A 6,415-nucleotide genomic window follows, 5' to 3' on the forward strand; every position below is an offset into this window, starting at 1 on the left:
CTCAGAAACTGGAGTGGGAACCCAGCTGGGCTGCAGGAAGTGTGGGGTTAGAGTGAACGAAACCTTACATTCCTTTCTCTCTTTTGGCTCTGAGCTTCCTCCTGCCTAGGGCTTCTAGGCTAGTCCCCCCTCCCCTTTTTTTTTTTTCTACTTTCCCTGGTTCCACTGATATCAGTACAGATCCTGGCACAGAAAGACCTCTACATAGATAAGATTAAGGTCTGTCCAACACTTATCTTCAAAGAATTTTCAATCCGGTAGGGAAGGGGAAGGCAAGGAATCTCAGGAAATTAAAAAACACATACATAAATAATAAAAGGCAGTGTACAACAACAGGGGCCTCAGCAGAAGCGTCACTGCTGCAATTATCCCCAGTAATTTCTCACCTGGAATTCTGAACAGCCCTCTAGCTGGCCCTTGCCACGCTCTGCCTCTCTAGTCTTTCCTCTTTTTCTCCTAGTCCTGCTGCCACACTATAGCCAGTAATGGATCTAAATGCAAATCTGATTGGGTCCCGCCCTCCGGCACTGCTTTAAAGCCTCCTTTGGAGATGAAGCCAGCCCCTCCCCCCACCAGCATGGCATGCCTGATCTTTTGTAGTCTCACTTCTTCTAATCCTTGTAGCCATGTCTCATTCCGCACCCATGTTCCAACCAAAATGAAGCATTTGATGGCCAGATACTACGGGCCCTCTGGCCTCAGGGCCTTTGCACATGCAGTCCTAGCTGCCTGGAACACTTTTCCTCTTCGATTCGCCTTTTGGGACTCAGCCCGGAAATAACCTCCTCTTCCTAGGAACCCTTTCCTGACACTCTGTCTGGGTTCAGCACCCCTCATCAATATTCCTTTATCACCATAGCATTAAGCCTGAATTATAAAGAGTTTTCTATTCCTCTCCCCACCTGGGCTTCGAGTTCATTACTCATCTTTGTACCAGTGCCTGGCAGAGTAAACAATAAACAGTGGTTGAATGACAGGCAGAGGAAGGAGTTCACAGAGAACATGGGGAGTCATGAGAGGCATTTGACTCAGAGATTGATAACATCACCAAAATTCTATTGTAAGATGAGTAACCTATTAGGTATAAGGTAGGGCCAGGGGAAGAGGATGGTCGAGGGAAAGGGGAGAATGGACTAAAGCAATAAGAGCTTGTAGAGAATGAAGAAGGTGATAGGGAACTGGAAATGAATTTCACTGAGGGGCAATGCTATGAGCTTTAGCCAGTGTTGGGTTGTGTTGGCTAGATGAGGGGGGCGGGGGCGGGCGGAGGGGAGGGGAGGCCAAGGTCGGCAGCCCTGGCACCTGAGAAGGGACTTGAGAAGAAGAAGCAGACAGAAGTCAGGAGAAGGTACTGGATGCAGGTAGCAGTGGGGAAAGGGCTGGGAGGGAATCTTTGAGAGGAAATGATCTGTTTTTATAAATAGCTTTAGCTAATTAGGACAGAAAGCAAACAGACTGAAGGAATTTTGAGCTCTGAGTTGAATTTTGTCTCTGGGTGGTCTAGACATGCAAAGACTAACAAGTTAGAGCCTCATCTTATCCTTTCAGAAAACTGTGATGAAGGTCTGGTAATGATGCTGCTTTGTAAAATCTCTTGAAGCTTTAGCACAAAATGCTCCTGCTACCAAGTAGAGCTGTTAGTTCTTTTGCACCCCCACCCCACCCCACCCCATCCCGAGTTCCAGAGCACTTTGCTGGGGGGTGATGCCATTTCTCCATCTGGATGGGGCTATGTTTTATCAAATACATGGCAATTCTCAGTCCATTACCTTTTCTTTTTTCTCACATTCTTCCTGTTTTCTGACTCTGAGTTTATTTTAGTCTTGTGTTTCTCTTGAAATCATCACAGACATCTGTCTTTCTTGCCTTCTCTATCCATCTACCCCTCTTCTCTCCTCTCCCATTCCTACTCCAGTCTCCTTCACACTCTCATCAGTTGCCTTAGGAGACCTGAAACTGCTCAGCTTCGCTCTTCTTCTCAGTGTCCCGAGCCTCTTTGTTAGACATGTCTCGACCTGTTCTCAGCCTCCAACTAATCCTCCATAACACTGAAAATGACAGATGAGGTCAGACTTGCTTGGGAAGGAAGGAACCGAATCTCTTACCCCAAAACCATGCTCATTCATAACTGGCCTTCCAACAGACACGTGTGTGTGTGTGTGTGTGTGTGTGTGTGTTTTCTGCTGAGAACCCCAAAACCTGCTCCCCTCATTGGACAGCCTGCATTCCGCTACGTTTTAAACTCCTAATGCATGAAGGGAATGAAGCATCAGAAACATACACGTTTAGATTAGTAGCTGGCGGCACCAGGGTGTAGGAAGTGGTCCTTTATCCTTCAGGAACCTCTTGCGGTTTGTTACCTTGCCAACTGGTATGCCAAAGTTTAAGCTGCAAGAGTCTTCCTGGGCTGGGAGTGAGGAAGAGAATGCAGGCTTCTGATACTAACAAGGTCCCTGGAGTGATTTATTAGTGTCTCCAGTCTCCTTTATTTGACTGGAGAAGGAAAAGAAAGTGTTGATTCCTTCTGACAAGAGACCCATCCTTAGCAGTTTTTATATTCCAGCCCCATTCACCTCAATATAGCTGTTTCTGCACCCACTACTTCTGTATAAGACATTTCAACTGATACAATGTCCTCTCTCTCATCCTGGTTCTCTTTTGACTTTTATGCCAAATTTTGGGAGTGAGGGGAGACCTACAACTATAACCTCCACATCCTTCCCTCCACTCGCTTTATAAGCGGGTTTTCTCTCCCATCTTCTACCAGAACCTCTCTCCAAATTCACCGATGACAATCGTTAGTTCAACGATTTTGTTTGTTCTCATTTACCTTGACTTTTTCGTTGGCCATCTCCTCGGGCTCCACTCCCGCCCCTCCGCACTGTGCTCTGCTGACAGCACCCTCGTCCTACTCCAGGCCCATCTCTAGGCCTCCCCTTCACCAGGTCCTTACCTTCTGCCCTACTCTTGTGCCTGGACAGTTTCTTCTTGCTCTCAGCTTTAAGGACCATCTCTAAACTTGGCCATGCCCCTTGGGGAGCAGCATTTGAAAAGGTCCAGGAGTCCGGGGAGAGTACCTTATAGCTGGAGGCAGCATGTGAGGGAAGGAACGGAAGGAGGAAGCTGGGCCTCAAGTGACCTCAAACTGAGGAGTTTACTCTTGACCCTGAGATCAATGGAAATACCTCCTTTTTAAACTTTAGTGTGCATACAGATCACCTGGGGATCTTGCTAAATGCAGATTCAGTCAGTCTGGGGTGGGGCCTGAGCTTCTGCATTTCTGCTGAACTCCAGATGATACCCATGCTGCTGGTCCATGGACCAACCACACTTTGAGAAGCAAGAGGCTAGATCATACTGATCTAGTGTCAGATTTTCTGGAGGTTTCCTGTGTTGTTTTTGCATCTCGCCTGGAATGTAATCTGACTTGAAGGCCAGGATCCTGTTATTTGCATCTCTGTATTCCCCATCGATGACTCTCTTCTGGGTGTTCCTGCAGATACTTAATTGATGCGACCCAGGGCTGAGTTGTTTATATCGTCTAGCTTTGCTTTACAAACACTGATTTATCTTCAAATCACAATTGTGAGGCAAGTAGATATAGATATATTTTTTTACTATAAATAGAAACCAAAAAAAAAAAAAAAAAATGAATGACTCTCCAAGTAGTGAGTCATATTTTCAGATTCTGGTTCACAAGAGTCCCCAAGAATCTGGTCTGGGGTGAATTCTAACATTGTCTCTGCTCAGGTCCTCACTTGACCATTCAAGATGACCTACTTGCTCTTGGGGCCTCGTACTCTTTCCTGACTGATAAGCAGTGGACTCTTTCTCCATCTTTCTCTTCAGGAGCCAGATTCCTGACTTGGAGGTGACTCAAAGGTTGGGAAGCAGACAGCTGGGCCAGCCCACACGCCAAAATCGCCCACACACAGCATCTTTCCAGCTGCTGTCAGCAGGGCAGAGCAAGAGTGCGTTTTGAAAGACATTTTGAAGAGGGAGTGGGGTGCGGGCACAAAAACACAGAAATCAGAAAGTAATAACCACCTCAGCAGAGCGTCCCATGTACCTGAAGTTCAGCTTCTGAAACTGAATCTTTACTTTCAGGGATTTCTCCCATGGCCAAAAAAATAAAAGCAACTTCAGTCTCTAAAGTAGGTCAGAGAGAGAGAGAGAGAGAGAGAGAGAGAGAGAGAGAGAGAGAGAGACAGACAGACACGGAGACAGAGAACTGATAAACGCAGATGCCAAGGTACTCTCATCCTTTTCTAAACCAAAAATAAAACTGGGAAATTGTTAGAAGAAAATGTGAAGTTGTGATGCAGCTTGAGACGAGCCAGGGAGGAAGGAGGTCGGGGCTCCTGGCCTATATTCACTCTGCCCGGTGCAGACCTTCTTGAGCAGAACTTGACTCCTGAAGACTGCCCTCCACCCTGGAGTATTTCTTCACACCTTCTGGCTCTCTTCCTGCTGGTCACCGCTGTTGCACGATTCCAGTGGGTTATAACTAGCCCCCGCCCCCACTTCTGGCAACTCACAGTAAAAAGTTTCTATTAGCCAATCAAAGGCTAGAGAGGGGAGACAAGTCAAAGAGGTGCTTTTGGATTTTCTTCATCAGAGCAGCTCTGTGATTCATTATCTCTTCTAGAAAGTGCCACATGCAGTTCCAGCAAACGGAAGGGGCATCAGAAATGCTGCGTGGCCCACGTGTGGGCTTCCCTGGCTTTGCCTCTCCTTTCCTCCATCTGGCCACGAGCCAAGATGGTTTTCAGCGGCTGCTCCTGTCTCTAGGATGGATACGCCCATACCCACCCCCAGCAGTTATGATGGAATTGGGGGTCTGGTGAGGCCCCAGCATTGGATGACCAGCTATCACAGCTGTGGCTTGATCTCTGGGGCAGAGAGTCTCTGGAGACGCTGCAAGTCTCAAGGTCAAGAAATCCGACCCTGCTCCTTCTTAGCGGGCGGTAACATTTCCAGTCATAGCTCTTCCCTGAGCACTCAGACTCTTCCACAGGCAAATCATGAATGGGTCTTCAGGAAGGGATGAAGGGAGGGCAGACTTAGAAAGATCCAGAGACGGCAAGGCAAAACAATTACAGCACTGAAGGAAGGATCTATGCCACAAAGGGCAAGAGGATGCTGTGACTGGCTAGAAAGAAACAGCCAAGGAGATGTGGATCCAGTTGGAGAAAAACCTGGGTGGTTGAATCCTGGATTCAGGAACGGGATCAAGTGTGGGAGCAGCCAAAGGAAATCCTGTAGGGTTCCCAAGGTCTGAGATAAACCCCGGGATATAGTCCAGCGAAGATGCTTTGGAATATATTCCTCTGGGAGAGAGCAATTGCTAGAGAGGGAGATTTCATTTTTAAAGACAACTTCTGTGCTTTGAGCAGAGGGCACAGAACGCTTTTCTTTTACCACACAGAAAGCGAGTTTCCAGCAGCTTCCCTACTCTAAGACTTGAGAGGTGGAAGAAAAAACGGGTGGGGACACATGGCTCTTGGCGCATCCCTGCGTTCTAGACGAACTGAAAGGAGCCTTGTTTTGGCATCTAGTGGGATGATTGGGTGGGGGCAGCCTGACAGAGACCTAGTTAGTTCATAGGGAAAATCAGAGGGCTGGGACCAGGGCTGACTTGGTGCTAAATGAGTAGAAAAGGGGAACTTGAGTCTTGCCTTCATCCTATAAAGTTAGGGATGGAGTTTATCACACAGACATGGGGGCTTCTTGTGACCAGGTCCCAGAAAACTTTGTTTAAAGTAAATAGATTTACCAACAAATATCACAGGACTACTCTATGTCAGCCTCCTAAGAGAACCATGGCTAGAGATGCTCAGTGGCAGTGGTAGGTAGCGACCAGCTCTTCTGGCAGCTTTTAAAAGCTGATGGCCGATACTCTTTCTCAACTGCCCATAAGTGGGCAGCATCCAATGGCGGAAGCTGAAGCAGCTCAGGAGAGCAGGGGAGAGAGAGAGGCCCTTTCAGGAATGTAGTCCCTGGAGGCTTCTCCCGCCCTGCTTGTAGGATTCCAAAGGTCTGAGATAAACTCGAGAATATAGTCCAGCAAACATCCTCTGGGAGAGAGCAATTGCTTGAGAGGATTTTATTTTTAAAACCCTCATTCCCATCAGGGGAGGGGGATGGTGGCAGGCATTGGGGAAAAACTGTGTTTGGATCGAGAAGTAAGCATTCTATTAGATGTGTTATCTTTTTACACTTTCTGCTCTCACGTATTCCCTCTCTATTGTACCCTCAAGAACTGTCTGAAAAACTCCTAGGGCATGAGTTAAGATCACAATGACTCCGAACATCAACTCTGCTTCTGCTACACTTTTCCTCCCAAGGCTTTCCACTGGGTAGCATTTTAAATCTGAACAATGGTTCAAAGGATGAGAGACAAAATGTTCATTAC

This window comes from Pteropus alecto, unplaced genomic scaffold (assembly GCF_000325575.1).
Source record: "Pteropus alecto unplaced genomic scaffold, ASM32557v1 scaffold101, whole genome shotgun sequence".
Classification (NCBI taxonomy): Eukaryota; Metazoa; Chordata; class Mammalia; order Chiroptera; family Pteropodidae; genus Pteropus; species Pteropus alecto.